This window comes from Ceratotherium simum, chromosome X (assembly GCF_057802395.1).
Source record: "Ceratotherium simum simum isolate JZ-2026a chromosome X, ASM5780239v1, whole genome shotgun sequence".
Lineage (NCBI taxonomy): Eukaryota > Metazoa > Chordata > Mammalia > Perissodactyla > Rhinocerotidae > Ceratotherium > Ceratotherium simum.
This window is the reverse complement of record NC_141940.1, coordinates 80,744,053-80,762,184: the sequence shown is the minus strand read 5'-3', so window position 1 is coordinate 80,762,184 and position 18,132 is coordinate 80,744,053.

Sequence of the window (18,132 nt, the reverse complement as noted above, 5' to 3'; positions counted from 1 at the left end):
CTTAAGGTTTGACCTTCCTACAGATATGTCTGGGCCTTGTAAAAGCGTTTCAGGGAGATCAGAATGAACCATGGAAAGTTCTTGGGTTGAGATTAGACAATCATGAGTGTATGAGTTAGCTAGGCTGCCATGACAAAGTACCACAGACTGGATGGCTTAAACAACAGAAATTTATTTCCTCACAGTTGTGGAGGTTAGAAGTCTGAGATCAAGGTGTCACCAAGGTTGGTTCCTTCTGAGGCCATGAGGAAAGGATCTGTTCCAGGCTGCTCTCCTTGGCTTTTGAATGGCGGCTGCCTTCTCCCTGTGCCTTTGTGTCGTCTTCCCTCTGTGCCTGTCTGTCTCCCAATTTCCTCTTCTTATAAGGACATCTGTCATATTGTATTAGGGCCGACACTAATGACCTCATTTTAAATAAATTACCTCTGCGACGACCCTATGTCCAATTATGGTCACATTCTGAGATAATGGGGGTTAAAATTTCAACTTCTGAATTTGGGGGTGGGGGAGCATAATTCAGCCCATAAAAATGATGTTTTCCCTCCTTTGAAAGAAGGAGTAAGGAAGCTGGAAAAATAGTATGACACCTGTAGACTGTGTGACACCTGTGGATTGTGAAGTGTGGTGGAGATAACAGCTGAAATTCATAGGAAGTGTGTCTCACAGTGGAGGGATGTTGGATCTCTCTCTCTCTCTCTCTGTGTGGGTGCATGTGTATGACTGTCTGTCTCTTATTCTGTTTCTCTCTCTGTCTGTCTCTGGTCTGTCTCTCTTTTTCTGCCTGTCTCTGTCCCAATTTGTGTCTGTCTGTCTTGTCTCTGACTGTTTCTGTCTCTATCTCTGTCTTATCCCTCTCTGCCTGTCTCTTCGCCCCTATCTGCCTGTCTCTGACTCCACCTTTGCTCCTATAAGCCTGCCTCTGCTCATCTGCTTGGCCCCTCCTCCTCAGTCAGCACTGCTGGTCCCTGCTCCCACATTGGACATCTGAATATGAGGATGCCCCAGGAATCTATCTTCAGCCTTCTTCTTTACCCACACCCTCCCTAGGTGATACCATCCTGTCCTGTGGCTTAAATACCAAATTTTTACCTCTCATTCTACCTCTGCCCTGAGGCATATCTAAATGCCTCCTCAACATCTCCACATGGATACAAGGCATCAGAAAATTGGCAAGTCCAGAATAGGACTCTTGATTTTCCACACAATTTACTCCTCTCTAAGTCTCCCCTGTCGCAGTATATGTTACCATCATTCATCACACATCCAATCTTTGACATTATCCTGTTGGCTCTACCTTCAAATTATATTTAGCATTGGAACACTCTTCCCCAACATGAAGGCTAATCACTCTTCTCCAAAGTTACCCTCCTCTCTTCTCTGTATTACTGTAATAGCTTTGTAAACTGGAATCCTTGCTTCTGCTCTCATATCAGTATTGAGTAGCTTTGGTTGCACAGAATAATGGCTAAAGCAAATTAAAAGTTGTGTATTTCTTTTGTTTTTGTTTTTGTTTTTTTTCTCTCACATGAAAGGAGTCTGGAGATTGCCAGTCCAGGGCAGGTATGAAGGCTCCATAGAGTCCTGAGGGACTGAGATAACAATTTTTCTGCTCCACCACCTGTGTGCATGTATTCAAGCCTCAGGGTCCTGTCTTGATCCAGAGTGGCTGCTAGAATTCCAGCCATCATGCCAATGTTGTGTGCCTGAAGAAAATGGTCATGCAAAAGGGAAAATAGGGCCCCTCCTCAGCTGAGTAAATTCCACTTAAGCTGCATTCCAAGGAATCACTCCCAACAGTTTTGGATGTAATATTTTGTTCCAGACAGCAAAGTGTCTGGCAAAAACTGAGGGAGAGGATAATGACTGTTGGTGTGGGCAAGTGGCAATATCTGCTATGGCCAGTAACAGTCTTCTCTCCACATGGCCAACAGGGTGACCATCCCAAAGCCTAAATTTGTTCCCATCACTTGCTGGCATAAAATCCTATAGTGGCCTCTCTTTACTCTAAGAATAAAATTAAATCCCCCACCGTGGCCTACAAGGCCCTGAGTCATCAGATCCCTGACTATCTCTTGGACCTCATCTCCTATCATTCTCCCCTTTGTTCACTATGGAATCACCACATGGGATTTTGTCCTGTTCATAAAACATGCCAACTTCTCTCCCTTCTGACACACCTGGCAATTGGCTTTTACTCCAGATTTTCCTATAGCTGTCTCCTTCTTGTCATTTAGGACTGAGTTCAGATGACACACGTCCCTCAACACCCTAAGTATAGTATGACAACTAGTCACTTTCCATCCCATTTGCCCATTGGTCTGAAAGTGTCTCCTGTGTTTATGTTTTATTATCTCCTGCTAACAGAATGTAAATTTCTGAGGGCGGGAACTTGTTCTCTCTTGTTCACCACTGTATCTCTACTTCCCAGAACAGGATGAGACACACACATTAAGTGCTCAGCAAGTATTTGTTGAGTAAATGACTGAATGCATGAATATACACATGACATGGTTCCCACTTGCAACAGGGAAGCCTGCAAATGTAGGATTTCTTACATCCTCTTAAATCTCTAATTTTAATGCTTTCACAGAAACCTGAATTTAGAGAGGGAAATAGGTGCAACATGCACTAGGGGCATCCCTCTGTGGTCCAATTAAAAATTTCCCAATGATGTCCCAGAATAATTTTCAAATTGGTTTACTGTGATAGGTCATAGTGCGTGAATTTTTCACCAAGATCCATTTTAGAGTGTGTAGAGAGACCAAGCAGCCATCTTGGTGGCTCCATAATCCACCTAATTGGGGGTCATAACCAGATATCTCTCAATATAATTTTACAGTATCTGGTGCTTGTGATTGAAGTTTGCTCAAGGTTTCAAAGGAATGATCCAGAGTAGACAAATTGTCTTTAACTTGTTGAACAAATCCTACTTGAGTAAGGACAGCCTCTTTTGCATAGTGGTCAGCCAAAATGTCTCATTTTGCCTAGTATGAACTTCCAGACTAATCACATCAAAAGTCTTGGGAAGGAGCAAGGCATCTGACATAAAGATTAAAATTCTGACATAAAGGTTAAAAGTGTTGTTCCCATAGGATGACAAAATCATGAAACACACGAAAGGCTTATCTGCTGCCATGTCTATGTCAGCTCTTTCATCCCTTGCTAGCTGACAGGTTTGAGTCAAGTCTGTTTAAGTTTAGCTAGTTGTGCTGACTTGACTTCAGGAAGGAGATTGGTTTCTATAAGCTCTTGGGAAGTGGTGACTGCAAAACTAGCTTGAAAATATCCCTGTCCTGTCTCAAAATGTGACCTACCTACAGAGACTTCTATGTCTGGACATTGTAAAAGAGTTTCAAGGAGATCAGAGTGAGGCAGAGGAAGTTCTTGGGTTCACATTAGAAAATCATGAGGTTCTCCCTCCTCTGAAAGAGAGAGTAAGTTACTCAGAGTAAGAGTATGCCACCTATGAACCATGATGTCCACTAGATAGAAGCTGCAATTTATAGACAGTGATTGTGGAAGTGAAGAGATGTTGGGTGCTTCTGGTGAGGTATGGGGTAGCATTAGCTGGAGAGGCAACACCAAGATTAAATCAGAAGTGTCTTCTATTAACTTTGCAGTTGTACCCATTGCCTAGAGGCAAGCGGGTTATGACTGTAACTACTAGGATGAGAAAAACTAAGATCGCATGGACCTTTTGATTTCTATGTTTCTGAAATTTGTCTGGAGTCCACGGTCACAAGAATATGAAGAATTGCGCTTGTCCTGAACTCTAACAGACTCACCCTGGAAGGCAAATGATTCACTTTCCACTTGGTCTGTCCTCTCAAGTTCTCTGCGGTTTTGTAAATGTCATGAAACAAAACACTGCCATTGGGGTCAGTGCTTTCCATGTGCCGGCCATGATACATACAATAACCCATTTATTCCTCACATCAATGCTCCAGGAAGGCATTGTTTGACCATTTTAGAGATAAGCAGCCTCAGAGGGGCTGAGGAACTTGTCTGAGGTCACACAACTGGTGAGCAAGTAGGGCCTCTGAACTCTGAACCCAGTCTGAACAGTTCTTAAGTGCTCTGTGCCATCCATTGCCAGCTATACAGTTGTCACTGGTTCACAGCCAGTTCATGGTGGTGCCTCCTGCTCCTGAATTCTGTCGTTAACCTCCTTCATTGAGACCACTACAAGAAGGGAACAAGTGTTAAATAATACTTTAGAATGTGTTTTTATTTTGTAATAATTACATAGAATTTAAATATAATTTAATTATAAAATGAAAGTATAACAAAAATTTAAATAATATTTTTAAATATTCTATGCACTTCTATTTCTGGGACAAGATGGAGTAGACACACTTCTCCCACAAAGAGCAGCTAAACATCCTAGACATTATATATAAAACAAATATAACAAGACTGAAAGTTATTGAGAAGAAGGCTGACGAGCTAAGGACCTTGGGACCTATAAAACAACAGGGTGATAAGTGCCCTGGTACTTATTTTTGCCTCATATATCCTGGACTGGGTGATAGAGATGGCAGCAACTTGGAAATGACAATGGACACAGAGAAAAAAAGCCTGCTCTCATTAGCCAAAGAACCAATGGAAGGGACAGCCTAGCAAGAGAGAAAATTTTCAGATTAAATCAGAAGTGTCTTCTATTAACTTTGCAGTTGTAGTTAGTAAGTAGTTTGTCCTACTTGAGCCAAATACCATAGAAAAATGGTGGCCACCCCCCCACCAACAAACACCAGGTGGGGAGTTTAGATTTCTACCCTCACATGGCTGCAATGAGGTGCCCCAACCTCCCCCCTCCCTGCTAAAGTAACATCAAAGAAAGTGGGGTGGGAAGTCAGGTCATTTATTCACACTGAGCAAAAGCGAAGTGCCCTTCACCCTCCTCGCTGGGATGATGTCAGAAAAGGCCTAGTGAAGAGTCATGACTTATATCACTGTTGTGGTAGGCAAAATAATGGCTCCTCAAATACGTCCATGTCCTAATCCCCAGAACCAGTCAATATGTTATGTCACATGGCAAAATGGAACTAATGTTGCAGATGGACTTGAAGTTCCTGTTACTGCATAAAGGGCACGGTCTGCTTGCCACGAGACAAAGCCAATCGTCAAGAGGCAAGATGGTAGCAGAGAAATGGCACTTTATCACAGCTTGCTAGCAAGAGAGAAGATGGCTGACTAATGTCCAAAAGAACCATCTTAAGGGGGCACAAAATCTTACAGCAGTTATATAGGCCAGTGGGTTATAGGGAAGGGGGTTAGGAATGTTGACCCTCTAGTGTTACAGACTGGGAGTCACCACACAAGATCTTTCAGTTTTCATTGATGATGGCTATCAGCATAGACTCTCTGTTCGGGGGTCATCACATTCCTAAGGAACTCAAAAGAACAAAGTTACCATCTTATTGCAGCTTGGAGCTACATGCACAAGGAGAGGTAGTAAAATCTACAGAGCAGTTAGATCTCTGGGAGGGTGCATATCCAGCTGGGTTAGTTAGTCAGAGGTCATTCAAAGTTACAATAGGGTTTCTTTTCTACAATATGGCTTCCCTTATGTCAACCTTGTTTTGAGCCGGTATCAATTCTAATCAATTGACCTTAAAATAGGGAGATTTTCCTGCTTTATCTGGGTGGACCCAATGTAATCACATGAGCTCCCAAAAGTGTAAGTGGGAGGCAGAAGAATGGGTAACGATTCTGCACCCAATTCCAATGTGTGTGTTTTTTCCCCCACACCAAGCAATTCTCAGACACCAGATGGATGTCCCACAATTCAACTCAATTCTGACACTATCTACCTGGAGATAGCATCAGATTCCACAGGTTAAGGTTCAGTTCTACAAGACTGCTCCCCTCACTCCCAATTCAGATGCCAACCACAAGTCCAGGTTGTTACCTGAGCTTCTGACTGACCAACTGGCTATAGATTGGAGGTGCCAAAGACTCCCTCCTTGGGTTCAACAGTGGCTCACAGAACTCGGGGAATCATTTTACTTACTAGATTATGAATTTATTATAAAGGGATATAAATCAGGAACATCCAAATGGAAAAGATGCAGAGGGCAGGGTATGTGGGAAGGGGCATGGAGGTTCCACGCCCTCTCCAGGCACACTACTCTCCCTGCATCTGCACGTGCTCACTAACCCAGAAACTCTCTGAACCCCATCCCTTTGGGTTTTTATGGAGGCTTCATTACACAGGCATGATTGAGTAAATCACTGGCCATTGGCGATTAATTTAACCTCCAGCCCCCTTTCCCTCCCCAGAGGTCAAGGGGGTGGGACTGAAAGTTCAAGCCCTCTAACCACATGGGTGTTTCCCCTGGCAACCAGCCCCCATGCTTAGGTGCTTTCCAAAACTTCGTCATTAACATAACCAAAGACATGTTTATCACACTCATCACAGGAAATTCCAAGGGTTTCAGAACCCCGTGCAAGGAACAGGACCAGGGACAAAATATATATTTCTTATTGTAAATCACAATGTCACAACAAGTTAGAGAGATGTGATGTGAAAAGGACTTGACCCACCATTGCTGGCTTTTTTGTTTGTTTGTTTTTGTTTATTGCAGTAACATTGGTTTATAACATTGTATAAATTTCAGGTGTACATCATTATACTTCTATTTCTGCATCGATTACATCATGTTCACCACCAAAATACTAATTACAACCCATCACCACACACATGTGCCGAATTATCCCTTTCGCCCTCCTCCCTCCCCTCTTCCCCTCTGGTAACCATCAATACAATTTCTGTCTCTATGTGTTTGTTTATTGGTGTTATTATCTACTACTTAATGAAGGAAATCATATGGTATTTGACCTTCTCCCTCTGACTTATTTCACTTTGTGTAATACCCTCAATGTCCATCCATGTTGTCACAAATGGCTGGATGTAATCGTTTCTTATGGCTGAGTAGTATTCCATTGTGTATATATACCACATCTTCTTTATACATTCGTCCCTTGATGGGCACTTAGGTTGCTTCCAAGTCTTGGCTATTATGAATAACACTGCAATGAACACAGGGGTGCATGTATCTTTATGCATTGGTGTTTTCAAGTTCTTTGGATAAATACCAACCAGTGGAACAGCTGGAACATATGGTAGTTCTATCCTTGATTTTTTGAGGAATCGCCATACTGTTTTCCATAGTGTGTGCACCAGTTTGCACTCCCACCAGCAGTGTATGATAATTCCCTTCTCTCCACATCCTCTCCAACACATGCTGTTTCCTGTCTTGTTAACTATGGCCATTCTGACGGGCGTGAGGTGATATCTCATTGTAGTTTTGATTTGCATTACCCTGATAGTTAATGACTTTGAACATCTTTTCACGTGTCTGTTGGCCATCTGAATATCTTCTTTGAAGAAATGTATCTTCAGTTCTTTTGCCCATTTTTTAATTGGGTTGTTAGTTTTTTGTTGTTGAGATGCATGAGTTCTTTATATATTTTGGAGATTAAGTCGTTATCAGATGTATGGTTTGCAAATATCTTCTCCCAATTGTTAGGTTGTCTTTTCGTTTTGTTGATGGTTTCCTTTGCTGTGTAGAAGCTTTTTAGTTTGATGTAGTCGCATTTGTTTATTTTTTCTATTGTTTCTCTTGCCCGGTCAGACATGGTGCTTGAAAATATGATGTTAGGACTGATGTGAAAGAGTGTACTGCCTATGTTTTCTTCTAGAATTTTCATAGTTTCAGGTCTTACATTCAAGTCTTTAATCCATTTGGAGTTAATTTTTGTGCATGGTGTAAGGTAAGGGTCTACTTTCATTTTTTTGCATGTGGCTATCCAGTTTTCCCAACAACATTTGTTGAAGAGACTTTCTTTCCCCATTGTATGTTCTTGGCTCCTTTGTCAAAGATTAGCTGTCCATAGATGTGTGGGTCTATTTCTGGGCTTTTGATTCTATTCCATATATCTCTGTGTCTGTTTTTGTGCCAGTATCATGCTGTTTTGGTTACTATAGCTTTGTAGTATATTTTGAAATCAGGGAGTGTGATACCTCCAGCTTTGTTCTTTTTTCTCAGGATTCCTTTGGCTATTCGGGGTCTTTTATTGTTCCACATAAATTTTAGGATTCTTTGTTCTATTTCTGTGAAAAATGTTGTTGGAACATTGACAGGGATTGCATTGAATCTATAGATTGCTTTAGGAAGTATGGACATCTTAACTATGTTAATTCTTCCAATCCAAGAGCACGGAATATCTTTCCATTTCTTTGTGTCTTCTTCAATTACTTTCAGCAATGTTTTATTGTTTTCTGTGTACAGTTCTTTCACCTCTTTGGTTAAGTTTATTCCTAGATATTTTATTCTTTTTGTTGCAATTGTAAATGGGATGGTATTCTTAATTTCTCTTTCTGCTACTTCGTTGTTAGTGTACAGAAATGCAACTGATTTTTGTATGTTGATTTTGTATCCTGCAACTTTACCATACTCGTTTATTACTTCTAAAAGTTTTCTGGTAGATTCTTTAGGGTTTTCTATATATAAAATCATGTCATCTGCAAATAGTGACAGTTTCACTTCTTCCTTTCCAATTTGGATCCCTTTTATTTCTTTCTCTTGCCTGATTGCTCTGGCTAGGACTTCCAGTACTATGTTAAATAGGAGTGGTGACAGTGGGCATCCTTGTCTGGTTCCCGTTCTTAGAGGGATAGCTTTCAGTTTTTCACCATTGAGGATGATATTAGCTGTGGGTTTGTCATATATGGCCTTTATTATGTTGAGGTACTTTCCTTCTATACCCATTTTATTCAGAGTTTTTATCATAAATGGAAGCTATATCTTGTCAAATGCTTTCTCTGCATCTATTGAGATGATCATGTGATTTTTATTCTTCATTTTATTAATGTGGTGTATTACATTGATTGATTTGCGAATGTTGAACCATCCTTGCATACCTGGAATAAATCCCACTTGATCATGGTGTATAATCTTTTTAACGTATTGTTGTATGTGATTTGCTAGTATTTTGTTGAGGATATTTGCATCGAAGTTCATCAGTGATATTGGCCTGTAATTTTCTTTTTTTGTGTTGTCCTTGTCTGGTTTTGGTATCAGGGTAATGTCGGCTTTATAGAATGAGTTAGGGAGCTTCCCCCCATCCTCAACTTTTTGGAAAAGTTTGAGAAGGATAGGTATTAAATCTTCTTTGAATGTTTGGTAGAATTCACCAGGGAAGCCGTCTGATCCTGGACTTTTATTTTTGGAGAGGTTTGTGATTACTGTTTCGATCTCCTTACTGGTGATTCGACTATTCAAATTCTCTACTTTTTCTTGATCCAGTTTTGGAAGGTTGTATGATTCTAAAAATTTATTCATTTCTTCCCGATTGTCGAATTGGTTCGCATATAGCTTTTCATAACATTCTCTTAAAATCTTTTGCATTTCTGACATGTCTGTTGTAATTTCTCCTCTGTCGTTTCTGATTTTACTTATGTGTGCCTTCTCTGTTTTTTTCTTGGTGAGTCTAGCTAAAGGTTTGTCAATTTTTTTATCTTTTCAAAGAACCAGCTCTTGGTTTTATTAACTTTTTCTATTCGTACTTTAGTCTCTATTTCATTTATTTCTGCTCTGTTTTTTATTATTTCCCTTCTTCTATTGATTTTGGGCTTTGTTTGTTCTTCTTTTTCCAGTTTCTTTAGGTGATTTGTTAGAGTGTTTATTTGAGATTCTTCTTCTTTGTTGAGATAGGCCTCTATTACTATAAACTTCCCTCTTAGAATCGCTTTTGCTGTATCCCATAAATTCTGGCATGTCGTATTTTCATTTTCATTTATCTCCAGGTATTTTTTCATTTCCTCTTTGATTTCTTCGTTGACCCAGTCATTGTTCAGTAGCATTTTGTATGCTACTGAAAGGCCACGTATTTGTGGCCTTTCTGATTTTCTTCCTATAGTTCATTTCCAGTTTGATACCATTGTGGTGAGAAAAGATGCTTGGTATTACTTCAATCTTCTTAAATTTATGGAGACTCGTTTTGTGGCCTAATATGTGATCATTCCAGGGGAATGTTCCATGTGCATTTGAAAAGAATGTGTATTCTTCGGTTTTTGGATGGAATGCTCTGTATATATCTACTAGGTCCATCTGTTCTAGTGTGTCATTTAAGGCCAATGTTTCCTTATTGATCTTCTGTTTGGATGATCTATCCATTGGTGTAAGTGGAGGGTTAAAGTCCCCTACTATTATTGTGTTAATGTCTATTTCTCTTTTTATGTCTTGTAATAATTGCTTTATATATTTAGGTGCACCTACATTGGGTGCGTAGATATTTACAAGTGTTATATCCTCTTGTTGGATTGTTCCCTTGATCATTATGTAGTGTGCTTCTTTGTCTCTTTTTACCGTTTTTGTTTTAAAGTCTATTTTGTCTGATATAAGTACTGCTACCCCAGCTTTCTTTTCATTGCCATTTGTGTGGAGTATCTTTTTCTATCCCTTCACTTTCAGTTTGTGAGTGTAAGTGTGTCTTTTGTATGCAGCATCTGTATGTGTCTTGGTGTTTTATCCAATCAGCCACCCTATGCCTTTTAATTGGGGCATTATTCCATTGACGTTTAATGTAGTTATTGATAAGTATGTACTTACTGCCATTTTTTAACTTTTTTTCTCAGTGTTTTAGTAGTCCTTCTCTGTTCCTTTCTCCTTCTATACAGAATTGATGGTATCTTTAGTTTGACCTCTGTCTGAAAGCTCTACTCTTTAACTCCCCTCCTCCCTCATTTTATGTTTTTGATATCATATCTAACCTCTTTTTTGTGCATTTGTATCCGTTGCCCTCTTCTCAGGAAATAGATAATTTTTCCTATTTGTGGTCTTCTCTTTTCCCCTTAAATCAGTCCCTTTAACATTTCTTGCAGCACTGGTTTCTTGGTGACAAACTCCTTTAATTTTTGCCTGTCTGAGAAATTTTTTATCTCTCCTTCCATTTTGAATGATAATCTTGCTGGTTAGAGTAGTCATGGCTGTAAGTTTTTTCCTTTTAGCACTTTAAATGTATCATGCCACTCTCTTCTAGCCTGTAAGGTTTCTGCTGAGAAGTCAGCTGATAGTTTTATGGGGTTTCCTCTGTATGTAACTTGTCTTTCATGGCAGCTTTTAGGATTCTCTCTTTATCTATAATTCTAGACATTTTGATTATGATGTATCTTGGTGTGGGCCTCTTTGGGTTTATCTTGTTTGGGGCTCTCTGTGCTTCCTGTACCTGGATGTCTGCTTCCTTTCTTAGGTTAGGAAAGTTTTCATCTATTATTTCTTGAAATAGCTTCTCTGCCCCTTTGTCTCATTCTTCTCCTTCCAGGACACGTATAACACGGATGTTAGTGCGCTTGATGTTGTCCCAGAAGTCCCTTAGACTGTCCTCACTCTTTTTAATTCTTTTCCCCTTTACCTATTCAGCTTAGATAATTTCTTCTAGTCTTTCGTCCAGCTCACAGATCTGTTCTTCTGTATCCTCTACTCTGCTTTTGAGTCCCTCTAATGAAGTTTTCATTTCCAGTATTGTATTCTTCATTTCTGATTGGTTCTTTTTTATATCTTCCATTTCTTTGTTGACATTCTCACTGAGTTCATCTATTCTTCTCCCCAGATCAGTGAGCATCCTTAACACTCTTAGTTTGAACTCTCTGTCAGGTAGGTTGCTCATTTCTGTTTCACTTAGTTCCTTTTCTGGGGTTTTGTCCTGTTCCCTTACTTCAAATGTATTCCTTTGCCTCCTCATTTTGCCTCTTTCCCTGTGCTTGTGTCTATGTATTAGGTAGGTCAGCTATGTCTCCTGCTCTTGGATGGGTGACCTTATACAAGTGATGCCTTAGCAGTGTTGCAGTGTGCTTCCCTCAGTTCTCAACGTTCCGGGGGTGACCCCTATGTGGGCTACGTGTGTCCTTCTGTTGTGACCTGTTTGCTCTCCCTGTATGTGCCCAGGTAGGCCAAGTTATGCTCCTGGCCAGCTGTTGTAATGCTCAGCTGTTTATAGTTGTTGTGGGCCCTCCAGTCTCTTTATCAGGTATGGGGAGCCCCAGCACAGTTGGCTGCAAGTTCTAATACTACATTTGTGTTGCAGTATTTCTTTTAATTGAGTAGGCCCCCAGCGTGGCAGGTTGTTAGGCTCAGGGCCTTACAATTGCTATAAGCCTCCAACCTTTAGGTCTCTTGTCAGCTCTCTGAGGAGTGCAGCTGTGTGGGGCTGGCCTCAGGCACAGGTGCACCCAATTGTTTCAGACTTGGGAAGGTGCTGCAAACCCCCATGTGGGTCTTTGAGAAGTACAAGTCTTCTGCAGCTGACAGGCCCTGCTGCCCACAGGTCCACACACACAGTCAACACAGTCCTGCCCTGTGTTCGCACCCGGACCTCATGAAGAAGACCCAGTCTCTCCTCAGCCGGAGCGCCACACACTCCACCAGTGCCCCACACTCTCCACCCACTCTTTGTACACGCCCTGCCCCCCTGATGTTGGCTCAGTTGCCAGGCTGCAGAGAATACAGTCACCAATCTATGCAGGCCCACACGTTGCCTGAGGGCTAGTTGCTGGGTGGGGCCAGTCTCTAGGGTGGGCTGCCCGCCCTGGCTGAGCTGGATTAAATCAGTGATCTAGTGGGTGGGGCAGACCTGGGCTAGCAGGCCCCAGGGAAAACTGCAATGATGTCTGTGTCATCATGCTCACACCGGGACACAACAATGGCTGCTGCCAATGTCCCAGTCCCTGGAGAGGTCTCACCTCTCAGCAAGATGCACTCAGGGCCTATCAGGTGAGTCTCTTTTCACCAAAGCACCATGCACCTTTCTTTGTGGTGATTTTAGGTTGCTTTCTGAAACGGGTGAGTTTGCACGTGGGCCCTATAAACGCCAGTTTTAGTTTCTTTGTGAACCAGGTTTTCTGGAGGTACTCCCCAATGTTTTAGTAGCATGCAAAGTCAGATATTATGCCGCTGGTCTCGATTGTGTTGGGTCCACAAAATGCCCACAACGGGGGCGCTCCCTGGCTCAGGGCCCTGCTCCTTCAGGTAGGCTGCGTACCTGTTGGCTGCTCCCGGATGGCTGCAAAGATGGCTGCTTGTGAAGGCGGCATTTTTTTTTCTCCAGAAGGGAGCCTCTGCCTCTTCCACCTCAGTCAGGATTGTCCCATGTTGCAGGAGTTCCTCTTGTCCAGTTTTCAGTTCTGTCTCAGGGGTAATTTTTCCACGAGTAGTTGGAAATTGGCTGTGTCCATGGGAGGAGCTGAGTTCAGAGTCTGCCTACGCCGCCATCTTGACTTCCTCTCCATTGCTGGCTTTGAAGTTGGAGAAAGGGGGCCACAATCCAAGGAATGTGGTGGCCTCTGGAAGCTGGGAATGGCCCTCAACTTGCAGCCAGCATGAAAAACACAGACTATATTGGAGAATGCTGCTCCAGAGGGAGTCTCCTCTCCTGCTGGTGGACCATATCAACCACTTGCCTTCACCCAAAACATGCTCTCCATGACTGCTTGGAAAACTTTAATTCACTTAGAGCCACGGTTCTTCATAAAATTCCACGTACTTCAAGCATACTAATCAAAACCATCAGTTGTTTGTAGTTTTCTATTTTTATCATTGCCTTGTTTTTTGTTTTATTTATTTTTCTTAATAAATGACAGGTATCACCAATGTAATGCATTGTGTTCATGTGATGAATACGTCTCAGAGAATTAAGGATCTTTTAGGTATTCAAATCTTAGCATGAATTTGCCCAGATTGTTTTCATCCCTTCCCCTGCATCATATTACCTTGCTCCTAGGCCTTAAACCAAATTTGATAGTTGAATTTTGCTACAATATGGAGTGAAATCATCCTCTGATGTCTAACCGGGGATCTAATCATAACAATTGATGTAGAAAATGTGTTCACAGTCTAAACTAAACTTTCACCTGCACTGTTAGAACAAATCATTCCCAAAGACTGTTCATGTATCAGTCTAAATATGACTGATTTGTTGTCTAAATATGAGGTAAATTTCAGTTCTCTTGTCTACTAGAAAAAATGCTATCTTCAGAACATCATGAATAGACAAATACTCCTCTGCCCCTGATATATTTCTACATTCTATAAGACATTAGATGATCAGAACACCTATTGAGGCAAAATTTTGTTACTGAAACACAAACACTTGAGGAAGTATAACTTTCAGAAAACATCTTGGTTATTATCTCTTTACCACTGTCAGTGTCTTTCGATTCACTTATTTAAATGAGGAAGGAAGCTACGCTTAGATTAAAATTTGTTGCATGGACCACAAGTTATATTTTGTTCCCTTGTGGTTGCAGCACCTTTTAGATTTCCAAGTTGTGCAACAAGCTATTGGATATAGGTCTGGGGTCAAGGGAGAGGTCTGTGCATGGACTATGAATTTGAGAGTTTATGACATTAAGATGGTGATTGAAGTCAAGCAAGTAAACCTTGGAACATGGGGCAGATGATACACCCCTTTCAAGAGATTTATCCTGAGTAAAGGGAAGGGCATCAAGGCCCAGGTGGCTGAGTGGACGAGGAAATAGTGGAAACTTATGTGGGATCATAAAATATAAATGTCTTAGGAGTCACGTTACTAGCTGAACAGGTGATCTGTTTTGGTTTTGTTTCAATTCACTTATTTCAATGTGCTTCTACTGACCCAAATTCAAAGTTTTAAGTTTAATCCCATGAATTGAGTTATGTACTTATAGAATAGGTGTGTTTTGCTATTTTAACCCTCATCAGGCAGCTTTACTTCCAAATTCTCTGGTTGAGACTTGGTGAGCACCTTCCTGTAGACCCTACGGATAGACACTCTCCCTTCTTTTTCTTTTCCTCTTAAAAAGGTGGTTTTCTTTTTCTAGCACATTGATGGTCTTTCATCAAAATTTCAATGTTATCTTTGTGCTGTTTATATACAGACCCTTGCCACGTAGCATACTTTACACTGGTCTGCCGTCTGTGTCCATCCCACCTACATCCTTGGGACACCTCTTTCTCCTTCATAGACCATTGTCTACTTAGGTCCCTTTTATCTTTGAACATGAGCCCTAGGACTGCTAACCTCTATTTTCTTACAGACTACTGAATCTGTCTCAGGGACACCACTGGAAGCAAACATAACAGAAGAGGGTTTGTGTACTGAACTGTAATCACATTTCAGTCCTGCCTCCTTAAGACAGACAGAGACAGAGACATGCTAACAAAAGATCTAACAGAGCCAGAGGCAGAAACAGCCAGAGACAGGACGGCCTGACAGACAAACAGAGACAGTTGGTCAGAGAGACAGAGACAGCCCAAAAGACAGACAGAGGCAGATATACCCCACCCCACAAAAAAACAAACAGGTAGACAAGGTTGCACAGAAAGGGGCAGACAGAGATGGATAGAAACGGAGACAGGGAGACAGAGAAAGACAGACAGACACAGACAGGGACAGACAGAGACAGGTACAAACCAGGACAGACAGCGACATTTACTGACAGAGACAAGGAGACAGGCAGAGACTGATAGACACAGATAGAAAGTCAGAGACAGACTGAGAGACAGACTCAGAGACAGAGAAAGATAAACAGAGAAAGAGACAGGCACACAGAAAGAGAGAAGTAGAGATAGTGACAGAGAGAGAGAGAGAGACAATCAGAGATAGACTGAGACCAAGACAGAAAGGAAAAGACAGAGACAGGTAGATGGAGAAAGAGACACACGGGCAGAGAAAGAGGGACAGAGACACACAGATAAAGACAGACATTGGCCGAAGCAACAGAGAGATACAGAGACGGAGAGAGAAAGATAGAGACCCAGGCAGACACAGATCGACAGAGACAGACAGAAACAGAAAGATAGAGACAGTAAGACAGAGACAGAGTAGACAGATACAGAGATAGGCAAGAGATACACAAAGATGCAGACAGAAATGGACAGAGACCGTAGAGACAGACATAGGGAATGACAGAGACAGATATACAGAGAGGAAAAGACAAAGAGAGAGATAAATCCTCATCGTTGTCAAGGACTGCATTGCATCCCATAGTGGTACATCTCCTTTGGCGTAGCTTTTAGTTTTGCTGTTATTTACTTCGATTGTTTCGTGTAGCATTACCATGACTATACACCTTTCCTGCCTCCCCATCTCCCCATTCCTTTACTGGGAGGCTGTAAAACAAAGTGAGTGTTAATTTGGGATGCTTTCCTCCGCATACTAAGCAGTCAAATAAAAAGATAGACAGACAGACAGATAGATAAATAAATGAAGTGAAAAAATAAAGACTGGTATTAGATAAATGGCCCAACCTGGCAAATGACAACAACCAGGGTCTGTGAGAGTTTAAATGTTTAAACGAGTATATTTCAGCTATCACTATTTGTATATTGTTGAACATCTTCCTATTGTAAACAGCAGAAAGCAATTTAAAGATTTAAAGCTAGTTGGGTAGGAAAACGAAAGCAGATCTCTCAGTCAAGGTGCATTTCTAGCTAAAGAATCTCTGAATTTCCCAAGTGAGTATACTTCTTTTTTGATGAAACGGTATCCTGGCATTCAGCTTGATGAAAAGTAATTTGAAATGGCTTAGAAAGTTCATATAAAGAAAGTGAATTTGTTACAGAAAAAAAACTAATTTTTTCCCTTCTACTGAATCATTAATTACTCTTTCCCCAGCTTTGGTTATTAAAAAAAGAAAAAAAAATTGAAATGAGGTCTGTTGTTTGTAGTTGGTTAGGTATGCAGAGTATAAGAGGAAAAAGGGGAAAAATGCAAAATTAAGGGAAAACATCAAAGGGTGCAACAGCAGCTCCCTTATTGAGCCATTTCATATGAGTGTTATGTAATTATTACTCTAACACTAATATCTGGGTTTGGGACAATGAAGTGTTTCAAACTTCCTTAAAGAGTAAAAATAAATAAATAAATAGTCAAAAATAATTTGTTCACTGGATGACAAAGGATAAAATCTAGTTGGGAAGAGAAATATAAACTGGTAAGGAAAAGTCTGGTTTCAACTAAGTAAAACATTAAATCTGTTGATTATTTTTGTTGTTGTTCATTTGTTCAACTTGTATTAGTTTTTTACATTCTTTCCAAGCATGTATTTATTATTTGGATGGGTCCTTAAACAGAGTTTTCAATTCTTTGACCTTCTTTAACGAAAATCACTCAATAAAATGCAAAGAAGTAGGGCATTTGGGAGGGGAGGGGATAGTAGCAGTTTTCAAAGTAGCAGTAATCAGAAACCAGCATATTCAAATCATGACTAGTGTGTTTCCCCTTTTTTGACAAAAACACTTTCTACCTTACCCTTTTGATTACTAGCTTGGACTTCTCATCTTTTGATCCCATTTCCAGATGCCAAGTAATTCCCATTATAATTCAAAGGCATTCCATTCCAGAGGTTACCAGTCCAGCTCTTAAGCAGGAAACAATGTTTCCAAATACAATTTGAACATTAAATATTTCTGAAGAGCAAAGGCCATCAACTTGCTTAAAGAGTACTTTCTGGTGCACAAGTAATTCATGACTGTATGCCACAGAAAAAAACTATACTTAGTCAAGGAATATCCTCCTAGAATCAAACTGCTTCCTTCCACTCCACCCGCAATATCTGGTGTTACAAAGTTTGAAATGTCTTTCTGGGTTAAAATGCTAGGAAACCACCAATCCAATCTCTGTCCCTATGTGTTTGTTTATTGTTGTTATTATCTACTACTTAATGCAGGAAATCATATGGTATTTGACCTTCTCCCTCTGACTTATTTCACTTTGCATTATACCCTCAGTGTCCATCCATGTTGTCACAAATGGCTGGATTTCATCATTTCTTATGGCTGAGTAGTATTCCACTGTGTATATATACCACAGCTTCTTTATCCATTGGTGGTTGCCCGGGGGGTGAGGGGGGAGGAGGGGGGTGAAGGGGATGGTTCGGTACATGTGTGTGGTGATGGGTTGTAGTTGGTGTTTTGGTGGTGAACGTGATGTAATCTGTGCAGAAGTGGAGGTGTAGTGATGTCCACATTAAATTTTTACAATGTGGTAAACCAATGTTAATGCAATAAACAAAAAATTAAAAAAAAATGCTAGGAAAGTTAAAGTCAAGTCTAACTAACATCAAGATATTCTCAGGTTGAAGAACAACCA